A 15,095-nucleotide genomic window follows, 5' to 3' on the forward strand; every position below is an offset into this window, starting at 1 on the left:
ACCCGATTTTTTTTTTTTAAATTTGAAAATTTGACTTTTTTTTTTAAACCCATTTTTTTTTAAAAAAAAAAAACAAAACTGAGAACATGGATTAAAAAATTGAATTTTCTTTTTAAAAAAATGATTTTTAAAATTGATTTTTTTTAAAACCCGTTTTTTTATTTTTTTAAAACAAAACTCAAAAATGATTTTTTTTAAAATATGAAAAATGGATTTGTTAAAAATATGGAAAACTTGAATTTTTTTTTTTAAATGTCTTAAAAAATCTTGATTTTCATGATTTCATTTTCTTAGGACACTTTTATTTTTCAAATAAAATCCGGAAAAAGTGTTTTTTCTTGTCAAAATGTGAAAAAATTGAATTTTTAATAAATTTTTGAAAAAATTAATTATTTTCTTAAAATGTGGAAAACTAGATTTATTTTCACATTTTAAGAAAATACAAATTTTTAAGAAAAATAATTAAGTTTTCCCCTTTTTTATGTTTCTCACTCTCTCAAAGAGAGTGAAACCCACTCTCCTTGCCACGTCAGTGTTTAGGGGGTAATTATTCCGTTTTAAATAAGTTTAGGGGGATAATAGGACCCAGGAAAAGGTAAGGTGTGTCATAAAGAATTTCGGCTGTAGTTCAAGGGGATAATCGTGCCTTATCCCTAAACAAATTGAGCTCGTCTTGTAGAGGTCCATCTTAAATCAAATAAAATTTTGATGTCCACGCATACATTCTCAAATTCCATCCCCATCGCTGAACCTTTATACTATCTAACAAATAGAACCATAAGCGGAGAACAACAATCAATCTACAGAATCTTTGACAAAGCACACATGATGATGAGAAGCATGGATAGATAATCTCTAAATGTGTCCGTCAAAATAAAAGAAACACAAACTTACAATAATGCTGTGAAAAAAGCGAGAAATGTCTCTGGTTTTTTCTTCGACTTGTTTTTCACTTGATTTCTTCTTGATCACTTCTAAATCACATAAAATCTGTAAAATGAAACTAAACGTCATTAAAGCACTATTTTCTCAATCAAACATAGAATCTAAAATTAAAGAAGAAATGAGTTGGTAAAATACCAATTTATTAGGGTCCCATTCAATTTTGTTGAACTTGTTCTTTTCCTGGTCTTTTCAGTTCCAGTTTTGTGTGCAGAGAACAGCATATGTGATATGGAAAGGGGTGTTGTGGTATTTTGGATTTTGGTGAGGTTCAGCTGTGAGGATAGGGTGGATATTGGTTTCTGTTTGGACTGGTATTATCCTATTTTTGGTATTGTTGTTTTGCTATGGTGTTGTGTTGTGTTGTGGTAGTAAACTGTGTGGAAAGCAAGTTGTTGTCATATTCAAACTTGGAAATTAAGTTTTTGAAAGTGGGATATGATTGAGCAATTGCTAAATTGATGGTTGAATGGATCTATGCCTTGACGTTGATTGGTGTGTCAGTGGTAGAGATTGACTGCTTTCCTTGTATAGCCTTAGTAGGAGACGTGTACATTTCCTGATCCCGCATAATTTTCTCTTTTTCCTTTTTTGATTTTTCTGCTTCGCCTTTTTCAATTTTTTCTTGGATTTTTCCTTTTTTTTCTTTTTTCTTTTTCCTTTTTTTTTTTCTTGCAATGTATGATCAATCTTCCTTAAAAATTAATTGGCGCGACATATGCTTGCAAAATAAGTGCCAAGCTACTAGTCTTTTATGTAGGAATTTTTTTGCCAAAACAAAATTCTTATTTGTGGAGAGAACTTTGATGGAGGAAAGTGGTTTCTGATACATGTACATTTACATGTGAAGGTTTACATGCAACACATTAATCTAAACTAATTATTAGCGCAGAAACCATAAAACGAGAATTTATGTGTTCTTCGTGTAGCGGAATAGGAAATCTTTAGCGAACCGCAGCTAAAATTACTGGCCGATTGTAGTTGTCACGTTATATGAAAGCAACCCCTAACATTCTAAATCCTCATTGTTTATTGTAGAGAAGAGTAGAGAGTTTAAGAAAATATTGCAGAAAGTATATTAAATTATTACATTGTAAGTGTACTTATATATGAAATATAGGGTTAACTTTAATTATCGTAATGGACCATAAGCACCAATTATGGATGGACTCAAAATTTACACACTCTTCATAAATAAGACTTTTTCTTCTTTTCTAATAGGCCAAAAGTTTCTTGCATAAAAGACTAGTAGCTTGGCACGTATTTTACACGCATATGTCGCGCCAATTAATTTTTACAAAATTTGTACCAAAAAACATCTATTTGCTAACTTTTTAAAACTATTTTTGGAGTTGTAAAACAGAATTTGAAGAACGAAAAATTCCTCTTTATTTTTTACTGACAGTTCAAACAAACTTTATCGATAGCATAGGAGAAGTCTATTATCCAATCAATTTTATATTTTTTTTAACCACGTGGCAATTGTTTTTGTGTAATTTTGACTGATAATTCAGACAAACTATACCGACAAAACACCAGGCGGAGATTTCACCCGTTAGTTGGGTCCCTGATCCGCGTAGATCAAAGGCGAACGCTCATCGTTTATGGCATGGACTACTAGGCTATCTAATCCTGTTCTCTCCCCATGCTTTCAAGAAAAGCCCTTGATGGCTTTTGACAAGTATTAAAGAACTTTCCATGTAAATCGACAAGTACCAAAGACCAAACTTTCTCCATTAAACATTTTCTTTCAAACTATTGATTTCACATTTCTAATCTTATCCTCTTCACCTATTCTTGCATAACTATTTTCTATGTTTCTGATTGATAGCAAGTTCAAATAAACTTTATAGGCCTAACTAAAAAAGCTTATAATGTAATCAATCTAAGAGCTTTTATGTAGCAGGTGGCAATTGCCACCATAATGAATATTGGACCAAAGAAAAATATATTTAGAAGATGTTACAGAAGAAGATATATCTTTATAAAGACTAGTTATTTAACACGGACCTCACACGTTTTTTCGCACGACAGTTATTACAAATCTGTGTCAGGAACATAAATTAAAGAACAAAAAGTCCAGAAGATAAAACCTCCCCTTTGTGAAAAATATTTGCTAGAAAAGGCTACTTTCCGAATTATTGCGAAATAAAAAATTGATGAGATTATGAAAGTAGATATTCTTGCATTTATTTAATCTGGTTCCTAACATTGAAGTACTTATCATTTACGTAAAGCAGTCAGTCAAAACTAATTATTAACTAATTTGAATCAAATTGGACTTCTGAGTTCTTAGCCAAAATTGATGAAATAAAATGAAAAAGATTCCAATTTCAGAAGATATATCTAATATAAGGCTAGTCAATATACATGTGTGTCGCACGTATATATATTACGTCAATTATTCTAATTTTTTTAATGAAGAATAGAATTTGTTGAACACAAAAATTTGAAAACAAAACCTCCCCTTTTTGAAAAGTATTTTCTGTATGAAGGTACAAAAGACGATTCATTTTATATAAAGACTAGTCATAAGACATTATTTTTACTGTGCATTGTTTATTTTACGTGTCAAATCTATATTTTTGCCGTGAATTATCCGCAACATTATTTTAAGTTTGTGTTTCTTGTATTTTGACAGACACATTGTGGAGATTATCTATTCATGCTTCTCATCATGTGTGCTTTGCCAAGATTCTGCAGATTGATTGTTGTTCTTTGCTTATCACTCTATTTGTTAGATAGCATACAAGTTCAGAGATGGGGATAGAATTGAGAATGTATATGCAGACATCGAAATTTCGTTGGATTTAAAATGGGCCTCTACAAGACTTGTCAAAAGTAATCAAAGATCATGTTTATATTTATATAATAGACTTTTCCTATTAAGTCAGTAATGTTTGTCTGAACTATCAGTAAAAAATACACAAAATAATTGCACGCGATACAAAAAATTTATAAAATTGATTGGATAATAGACTTTTTATGTGTTTCCCATAGAGTTTTTTCTGAATTGTTAGCCAAAAATAAATTGTAACTTTTTGTTCTTCAATTCTATGTTATAACTCAAAAAATAGTTTTAGAATGTATGCAAATAGAAGTTTTTTGGTACAAATATTTTAAAAATTAATTGGTGCGACATATGCGTGCAAAATACGTGCAAAGCTACTAGTCTTTTTGTTGATTTTTTTTGCATTTTAGAAAGAAAAATAAGTCTTATTTATGAACAGAATCTGAATATTGAGCTGTTCAATAATGATTTACGACTAGCATCTGTAAATGAGGATGCACAAAATTAATTTTGATGGAGGAAATTTGTTTCTGATACGTATTTATTTACATGTGAAGGTTTACATGTAACATATTAGTCTAAACTAATTAGATACCGCGTAAGCCATAAAACGAGAACTTATGTGTTCTTCGTGTAGTGAAAGCGATATCTGAAGCGAAATGCGGCTGTAATTACTGGCCAATGGTGGTTGTCACGGTATATCGAAGCAACCACAGTCTAAACCCTAATTGTTTATTCTAGAGAAGAGTAGACTGCAGAAAGTATATTTAATTGCACACCATAAGTGTACTTACTAGATGGTTTATGAGCCGTCTTTATCACGTTGGATTATAGTGTATCTATGTGTATGTAGTTGTGTTTGAATAGTGATATATATATATATATATATATATATATATATACACACACTATGTTCAAAACACGATTAATATAACATTGTAGTTTGTGCTTCGTATGTAAAACTTTATTATATTCGTATTTGCTACGAATACAAAGTCGGCAAAAATTTATTAATACTTTTTAAAAGAGAAGACTTGTTTAAAAGAAAACTATTTTCCTCTCTTTGAGATAAAACAATAGCAATATTTAAGTATCAGATACTTTCAATTTTAATTCAATTAATTTAAAGGTGTAAAATACTTATTATTTTTTTTATAAAATTTTGATTTGGATAATTCTAATTCAAATTATTAAATTAATTTTACATGTTTAAAACGAAACAAAGTAGAAATTGATTTTCTATTTAAACGAAGATTTGATATTAATCTCTTTACACATTTATTAGAGTAAGAATAAAAATGAAAAAGTAATTAAATTCTACCTTATTTTAAAATATAGATATTTTAAGTATATTTATTTTAGTAAACATAACAAATAAATGATATGGCGGAATAGCAAATGCGAATTAAATATTTAGATTAGATCTCTTAATATAAGAAAAGAAAGGAAATTGTATGTATTTGCCTACTTAACCTTTTGAAGAAAAGCAATAATATGGGGTCCATGTTTTTTTGCATGGGAATTTCATTTGTTCCCACTAATGGGTTGATACGCATGTGGCAATGAATCCATATTATTGACTTCATGGGATACCTTTTTTTTTTTTTTTGACATTGCTTGTTTTTTTAATATGGGGTCCACTTTTTTTTCATGAGTTTGGAGAGGGTGGGGTTCACTTTTTATTTTCATGAGTTTGGAAAGGGTAGGGTCCACTTTTTTGTAATATTGATTGGCGTTTTTAATATGGGGTCCACCTTTTTTTAAAAAAAAAGATTGACTGACGAAGAAGCATGGGTAAACTGATGCTTCTATATAGTAGAAGTAGAAAATTAGAAATATAATAAAGTATTTCTATCTACTTTTTAGAAGAGCTGGTAATATAAAGTATAAAATGTCATTTTTTTGCTCTTAAATAGAAAAGTGGGTGGGACTACAAAGGATTCTTTTGCCGTTAAATAAAAAAGTGGGACCAAAGGACGAACGACGATCTTGCTTATTAACGACGAAGTATGGGTAAACCGATGCTTCTATGTAGTAGAAAAATAGAAATATAATAAAGTATTTCAATTTACTTTTTAGAAGAGTTGGTAATATAAAGTATAAAATGTCATTTTTTTGCCTTTAAATAAAAAAGTGGGTGGAACTACAAAGGATATTTTTTGCCCTTAAATAAAAGTGGGATCAAAGGACGGACGACGATCTTGCTTATAAATGTTTCATATAGTAGTAAAGTGATATATATATATATATATTATGTTCAAAACACGATTAATATAACATTATAGTTTATGTTCCGTATCCAAAACTTTATTATATTAGTGTTTGCTACGAATACAAAGTTGGCAAAAATTTATTAATACTTTTTAAAAGAGAAGGCTTATTTAAAAAGAAACTATTTTCTTCTCTTTTGATAAAAACAATAACAATATTTAAGCGTCGATTAATTTAAAGGTGTAAAATATTCTATTGTTAATGTATGTAGATTGGGCCTAAACAATACCTATTATTTTTTATCAAATTTTGATTTGGATAATTCTAATTCAAATTATTATATTAATTTTACATGTTTCAAATGAAACAATGTAGAAATTTGATTTTCTATTTAAATGAAGAACTAATATTTTTTGATTTTTGGTAAATATTTTTGGTTTAACTCATTTTACTTGTCATGTTGTCTTTTGCATGATTTTTTAAGGAAACATCAATTAGAATTATAATTTCACTAATTTACCTTATTAATTATTTGATCTCCATTTAATATTATTTTTTCTTTTATTACATTAATCTATTTTCACATTTATTAGAGTAAGGAAAAAAATGAAAAAGTAATTAAATTTTATCTTATTTTAAAATATAAGTATTTTAAGTATATTTATTTTAGTAAACATAACAAATAAATAACATGGCGGAATAATAAATACAACAAATTAATATCTAGATTACATCTCAAACTAATATAAAAAAAAAAAAAAAATTGTATAGTTTGGCTACTTAAACTTTTGAAGAAAAGCAATAATATGGGGTCCATGTTTTTTGCTGTATAATAATTTCATTTGCTTCCACTAATGGGTTGGTACGCATGTGGCAATGAATCCATCATTATTGATTTTTTTTTAACTATATAGAGAAATTATATGAGTATTGTTTGATTTTTTAATATGGAATGCACTTTTTTTTTTGACATTGTTTGTTTTTTTAATATGGGATTCAGTTTTTTTTTTTTGATATTGCTTGATTTTGTTAATATGGGGTCCACTTTTTTTCCGTGAGTTTGGAGATGGTCGGTTCAACTTTTTTTTTTTCCTTCTTCTTCTTCTTTTTTTTTATTTTTTTTTATTTTTATATATTGGTTGGTGCTTACTATGGGGGCCACACTTTTTTTTTTTTAAATTGGACGGATGACGAAAAGGTGAGCCAAACCGGCTCTTCTATATAGTTAAAATATAGGAAATATTAGGGTTAACTTTAATTACCCTAATGGCCTTAAGCACCACTTATGGGTGGACTCAAATGTCACACGACATGCATGGGAAGCTCACTGATACTTGTCATGAGATATAATTGAACACCGTGTTTTTCATTTGCCTCCAACATTCATTATGGTGATAATGACCATGTGTTACATAAAAGCTCTCAGATTGATTGCATTATAAACATTTTTTGGTTAGACCGATAGAGTTTTTTTGAACTTGCTATCAGTTAGAAACATATAAAATAGTTACGCAAGAATAGGTGAAGAGGATAAGATTATAAATGTGAAATCAATTGTTTAAAAGAAAAAGTTTTTGATGGAGAAAGTTTGCTCATTGATAATTGTCGATGTACATGGAAAGTTCACTAATACTTGTCAAAAGCAATCAAAGATCACGTACTAGACTTTTCATGTTCTGCCAGTAGAGTTTATTTGAACTGTCAGTCAAAAATACACAAAACAATTGCCACGTGGTAAAAAAATTATTAAATCGATTGCATAATAGACTTTTCCTATGTTGTTAAAAGAGTTTCTCTGAACTGCTAGTCAAGCATAAATACTCCCTCCGCCAAATTTAATTCTCTTAGTTTGAATAGGCACAAAGTTTAAGGAATAAAAAGAGACTTTTCAATCTTCTAGTCCAAAAATAATGATGTATCAAATGGTACTAAAAAGTCCTTTGAATCTAGTGGTTTTAAACTTCCATGTAGGAGTTTGAATTGTTAACTTATTAAAAATATAGAAAGAGACTCTATTTTTTATAGATCAAAAAGGAAAGTAAGACATTTAGATTGGGACGAAGGGAGTAGGAGCTTTTCGTTCTTCAATTCTATTTTATAACTCAAACAAATAGTTTTAGAATATATGCTAATAGAAGTTTTTGGTAAAAATTTAGGAAAAATTAATTGGTGCGATATATGTGTGCAAAATACTTACCAAACTACTAGTTTTTTTGGTAGAATTTATTTTGCTTTTTAGAAAGAAAAAAATACGTCTTATTTGTAAAGAGAGTCTGAATTTTGTGTTGCTCAATATGATTTACGACTAGCATTTCTAGTTGAGGAAGCACAAGCTAAACTTTGATGGAAGGAAATTTGTATCTGACACGTGTTTTTTTTAGATGTGACGATTTACACGTAACATATTAATCTAAACTAATTAGATAGCGCGTAAATCATAAACCGAGAACTTATGTGTTCTTCGTGTAGCAAAAGCGAAAGTCTGAAGCGAACCGCGAATGGAATTACTGGCTGATGGTGGTTGTCACGGTATAAAGAAGCAACAATCTAAACCACAATCTTAACACTAATTGTTTATTGTAGAGAAGAGTAAAGAGCTTAAGAAAATGCTGCGGAAAGTATATATTTAATTGTGTCCTGCATATTCAGAGACTCAAATTCTCTTTTCAAGTTCAACACTAGCAGTTGACATGTTCTATCGCTGCCTTGATATTCTTCTTTTAGTCTATGTCAAGCCTCCTTTGTTGTATTACAAGCCATGATTCTATAGAACACAGAATCTGCCACAAGATTCTTCATACGCGACTTGGCCTTAGATTTCTTTGCCTTCTCTTCACTGGTGGATTTGATTTGAGCAAAAGTAGGATTTGCTAGTAGAACAGATACTGGTCTATCCTCTGTCACAGTTTTCCAAAGGTCAAAGGCTTCCAAACAAGCTTGCATCTTCACAGACCATATTTGAAAATTTTCACTGGTGAAAGTGAAAGGTGGATTTAAAGGTAGGCTGCTGGGTGCTTATGTTGTAACTTAAAACTTTTTGGTCTTATAAGATCAATTACAACTCTGACACCCCTGTTAAAACATAAAAAGCTCTTAAAACTAAATTGAAGAGTAAAGGCAGCAAGAAAGGATTAAAATTCCAGCATATAATTGAACATGGAAACTTTAGAATTTAAATAAGAAAAATAACCAACTTCCCTATCTAGCAGCCACTAGGAGTGAGAGTGTTCACCTGAATCCCCTCGGCAAAAATTTACTTTGTATATATAAGGTAATTTTTTTTTTTTATGTAGATATATAGATTTTGAATCCTCTAAACACAAGACTATAGGTTGACTCAATGGTTAACGGGGTTCAAAATTCACATTGAGGTTTTAAGTTCAAATGCCCAACACTGTATTTTTATTTTTCAAATCCCCTTAATGAAAATCCTGGATCCGCCACCACTAGACATAGTGCCTAGCCTCTCCCAGTAGTCCTATACATTTATTAAAGCCTAACTTCTCCTTTCGAAAATGATGACAAAAAAGTATACGTAGTGTCAGTTAGGATGGACATAAGTTAGCACAACATCCTCAGGGGCAGATTTACCTTAGGCCGAGGGGTGTCACGTGACACTGCTTCGTCGGAAAATTTAACTAAATATGTATGAATAATCGGAAGTCAAAAAAGAAAGATGAAGCTAAACTCAATAAAATGACACTACTTGATAGAAATAGCTGTGCAACTCACTTGGTCTGGCGCCTTAGTTTCTTCTAAAGGCAGGGGCGGATCTATGTAGTAGCGGGGGAGTGCCACGCCACCCCCATGCCTCGGTTGATACTATGTAGATGTATGTATATATGTGTAAGATATATTATAAAACATCATAGTGCCACCCAGAATAACAATGAAGGTTATGGTGCCAATGGTTAGGCGCCTGATTTTAGGGGTGCAGGTTCGAGCCCTGCTGCTACACTTCTTTTTCTTCCTTTTTTCTTTCTCACATGAATATGGTAATATACTTAAAAAAATGAACAATTTTTTATTTATCTTCTCCCATTTCTCTTCCTTTTTTTAAGCACACAATCTGGATCGGCCTTTGTCTAAAGGTCTTGAGTTTCGAAGGTACTTTGGCCAGTTTCGAACCGTCGACCTCTAAGAGGCTAACAAAACCTTTGTACCAGTTGGTACATACTAGTTTGTGTAAGAAGTTGCAACAAGGAAGTGTCTATTTCAGGAGGACCAGTTGGTTCATAGTAATTTTTTCTTCTGGTCGATGAAATTGATGATTAAAGATTGACTTGCGGAATCAAATGAATGATGAGCTTTTCAAAGGGTCGTTTGGTGCCTTGTCTAAAAAGAATTATTTAGTATTATAACGAGGTTATTTCGAATACATTTCAAAAAATGAAAAATCATCGAGAAGAGTTCTAGTAATATACGGGAGTTTTGTTTATTTATATTGTGTTCTTTTTTCAATATGACGTTATCGTGTTTTATTTATTTATTTTCAATTTAAACTGTGACACCGCTTACAAAAAATTCAGTTTACGCTACTGAACATCCTCCTATACAAAGTTTGTTAGACTATATATGACAAAACATCTGGTTAAGGCTTTAAGGATTATGATCATCAGGAAGATGTCTCATTTGTCTCATTCTAAAATTAGGAAAGCATTCTTCTACATTCAAAATGCACCTCTAGCTTCAGGAGGTAAATCCTTTAACTTGAGTGAATGCTGTTGCATTGAAAAGATCCAGCTGCCCAGCTCCATATTTAGCTAATGTATCAGCAGTGCTATTTCTTTCTTTGTAGCAGCGTTGGACACTTATCTTCTGGCTATGCATAATTTTTCTCATTGTCTTGATGGCATCTTCTAGCTATTCACCACTAACGGTGAGTCCATTTTCAGAACCATATAAATGAAGTTCTTGGTAAAATTCCATCTTGTTATGGAATCATAAAAACTACAGAAAAAATTGAAGAGAGAATGAATGATAACTCTTTTTATTGATTCGTGCTTTGATTCAAATAGAAGAGTATATCACTATTTTAAGCAATTAAAGAGAATAAAATGAGGAGAATATGTTATTTTCTTATAAATAATAAACTAAAAGGATAATAAATTTTCTGCAATTAATGTAGAACCTGGACTTGGAAGATAAGTAAATATTTTAGAATATTCCTAGACTAAAAAATGTAAATATTCTACTAGATCATAAAGTAGAAGGAAAGTAATTATTATAAAATATCTCTAAATATACTTTTAACACATCTCAGGACATAGAAAGTTGGAGTTAATTCCCCGGAAGGTCATTCAAGTTTAGGGCATTTCCTACAAAAGTCACTTTTGTTTCGGTTAGGACAATAACGTCATTCAAGTATTACTACTTTCCTCTAAAAGTACCTAAACACGTCAAAGTCTCCTTCTCTCCTAATTGACATGCGATGTCATTAGAGCCCATATATTTACAATAATAGACTTGTTTAACTCATCAAACACATTTAATCAAATTCATATTTTATATCCAATCTAATATGAACGGGTTTAAAAACGGCAAAGGAACAAACTAGCATACAATCTAAATGAATTAGAATTAAAAGATGAATTCTTTAAATCTATAAATAAGTTTTAAAGATTAAAATTAAAATAAAAAAATTTGAATCTGAGTTACTTTAGAGCTTTAGTTTGTATATTGCTAGACATTAATATGACAAGTCGGAATACCTATATCATAATATGAAATAAATTAAGAATATATTATATTTCATATAAGACTAATAATATAATATTTTAAAACAAGTATTATAGTAATGAAAATTAGAGAAATAAAAAGATCTCGATGGTATGGAAGGGAGATGCCAAAAATTATACACTACATACATAAAAATAAATAACTAAAAATAAAGAGGAAAAATTTGCACTGGCTTTATTTTTTAAAATATACAATTTTATTAGATTTTTTAAAAGTTAAACTGATACGAATGTAATCTTTGTGTTATCTGTGTAATTCTATTTTAATCTGGAAAGAATTTGTTGTTTAATGTGGAAAAAATATGCTATTTAAAAAACTTGAATTTGAATAGAAAAATTAAATTACTTGCATTTTAATTTAAATTGAAAGATAATATATTTGAATCTGGATTTAAGAAAATTTAGATTTGAAAAAGTAGCTTAATAGAAAGTATGGTTTGATTCTTTTGCCGCTTTTTAACCAGGTCATATTTAATTAGATATAAAATATGAATTTGATTAAATGAGTTTGATGAGTTAAATATGTGTATTATCAAAAGAAAAAAAAATGGGACTTTAGTGACATGGCATGTCAATTAGGAGAGAAGGAGGCTTTTGAGATGTTTAGGTACTTTTAAGGGAAAGTGGTGATACATGAATGACTTTATTATCCTAAATGAACAAAAGTGACTTTTGTAAGAAATTTCCTAAACTTAAATGACCATCCAAGGAATTAACTCTAGAAAGTTGCATGGGTCTTAGACTAATTGTTTGTGCAGAAGTGAAGACCTTTAGCAAAAGCCATAATCAGGTCTCTATTTCTATTTCTAATAATACCTGCAATATCTCTGCAGTTCCTTTTCCTCTGATACTACTTCCATCAGTGTGTACTTTTAGGCAGTCTCCTGAAGATTTTCTCCAAATGGCTGCTCTGTTGTTAATTCTTGGCATAGAGTCTTCAATATGATATAATTGTCGGCAATACAACTTCCAATCTATATTCATGTCATTCCTTCTCATGAAAGTCTTTAGGTGAGACTGGATTTCACGTCTGATTCTTGAACTTTTGGGAGTGTTGTCCCCATATCTACATCTGTATTTTTCATATTTTCCAGCAAATAAATATGGGTAATGCCTGAGCAATTTTCCTGATCCTATCATTTTTGGTATTGATACTTGTTATATCAGTAGATGAGACCTGTTGATTGCGATGCGATATTGGGTACATAACTAATTGAATGTATCGGAAAAAAAAAACTAATACTATATCATTGAATGCAATAAGGCAAGAGTAAAATTCACTAGATATATAGTTCATCAACTTACCTGCATATTTAGAGGCTTCGTCCACTTATCAGATCAGAAAGAATTGGGAGGGAATGCAAACTTAGCTTAATGGTTACAAGGGCCAAGTTTTTTGTACAACAACATTAATCTCCAAAAACAATCAAATACTTTGGTCGAAATATTTTTTCTTTTGATGTGAAAATTTTTAGTACTTGCACCTTTTCATTAAAATAGAAATGTCTTAATCCATTTTACTGATTCATTTTTTGACGGTTTTCCTCGACTGTAACATAGCATTGAATTACATGTGTTTTAAAGTACATTTTGTATTTTTCAGTTAAATGTACATGTGTTTAAGTATGTGAGTATGCGTTATACTGAGTTTCAAATTCTGATAATCTCTAACCCTTATTCACTTTACAGATACCGAATATCTACTTGGAATGGCCATTGTACAAAGAGATTCTGATGAAGATAATGGAGAAGCAGCAAAGGAAATTATGGAAAAGGTTGATGAAGATTCAGAGGAAGACACCAAGTGTTGGCGCCCCTGTGAGAATTTGTTGTGCTGTTTCTCTCCTGGTCTTGTTTCCAGTAAAAAGGGTTGATTTTGTTGAAAGATTATCTATTATCTCAAAAGGATGGTATCTTCATTATGCGTTACTAACGTTGGTATTTGAAACAAAAGATTTGATACAACAGTTAGGGCCTGTTTGGAAAGCCACCTGGTAATTGGAATTGGTGTAATTACTAGGTAGTAATTACACATGCCTAATTACACAGTGTAATTACAATGACCTTTGTTTATTCATAACGTAATTACGGTGTAATTACAAGCGTGTCATTTGGTTACCTGAAGTGTAATTACACAAATTTTTTAATTTAAAAATAAAATTTAATTATAAAAAATTTAAAATTAATATTTAAAAAATATTGCCTTTATAAATGATATTAAATTAGTTATTTAATAACACATTGTTTCTTGAAAATATATTAATTAATAATCATATATTTGTAACTAATATTGTAACAAAAATAATTGATATATATTTTTCAAATTAATATTTAATTTTAATTAATTATAAAACTTAGAAGAAGACTTTTTTTGTGCCATAACAAAAAAATAATATTAATAAATATAATGCCATAACATTATTCAAATGTTTGACACAAAAAATCCATCAAATGTAAGTGAAAAATAAACAATATGCAATGTGAAAGCAAATAACTTAAAATTGAAAATATAACCTAAATTCAAAATCCAAAAGAAAAAAGTTCAACATAATACTCTTATGTCAAATTCCAACATTACATAAATAAGTTCCAACGTAACTTAGGTAAATAATTCAAAAGAAAGGAAAAATATAAGTCTATAACCCCATTCACAATGATATTCTACTTTAATAACGTCACCGTTATATATGTCAAGTTTGTTAATAACTCATTCTTTCCAATATTAAGAGGTGTAGTTTCAAATATTAGAATAATAACACGGTTATGCTAAATGAATAAAATAAAAAAATACAAGCAATTACATAGAATCACAAGAAGTAAAGGTTGAGAATGAAAAGAAAGAAAATGAAAAATAAATAATATAAAAAGAAAAATACATTTTAAAAAATAAAAATAATAAAAAAGTAAAAATAAAAAAGAAATTAAAATAATAGAAATAAAAAAATATTAAAAATCAAAACAATTAAAATAATAGAAATAAAATAAATTAAAAATAAAAATAAATTAAAGTAAAAAAATAAACAAACTAAAAAGTAACCCTGTAATTACAGGGTGTAATTACACTCAATTCTCAGCCCCCCCCTTGAGAATTGGAGAGTGTAATTACACCCTGTCAATTACACCCAATTCCCACCTAACTGTGTAATTACTTGGTCAAACAAACAGGCCAAACTGTGTAATTACACCCAATTCCAATTACCTGGGTGGCTTTCCAAACAGGCCCTTAATTTTCCTTAATGGCTTTCTTAATGGGAAAAACATGATTGTTGCAAAAGTTTTATGGCAATTTAACTTGGTCATTGACTAGCCTTTATTGGGCATTATTTCTAATCCTAATACTACATTGGTTTCCCTTCAACTTATTATTCTTGAATGGGTGGTTAATGACATAATACTATTATTTATTTCTCTAA

The 15,095-nt window shown here is 29.7% G+C and overlaps 1 long non-coding RNA gene across 1 annotated transcript; it reads right to left on the reverse strand.

Annotated features, from left to right (window-relative positions):
- Positions 1–742: 742 nt before the first annotated feature.
- Positions 743–1,811, reverse strand: LOC132030854 (uncharacterized). Its single transcript, XR_009408126.1, has 2 exons — positions 1,081–1,811; positions 743–990 (listed from the first exon to the last, which is right to left on the reverse strand). It is a non-coding gene; the product is annotated as an uncharacterized LOC132030854 (long non-coding RNA).
- Positions 1,812–15,095: the final 13,284 nt, after the last annotated feature.

The sequence above is a fragment of the Lycium ferocissimum genome, chromosome 1 (assembly GCF_029784015.1).
Source record: "Lycium ferocissimum isolate CSIRO_LF1 chromosome 1, AGI_CSIRO_Lferr_CH_V1, whole genome shotgun sequence".
In the NCBI taxonomy this organism is placed as follows: Eukaryota; Viridiplantae; Streptophyta; class Magnoliopsida; order Solanales; family Solanaceae; genus Lycium; species Lycium ferocissimum.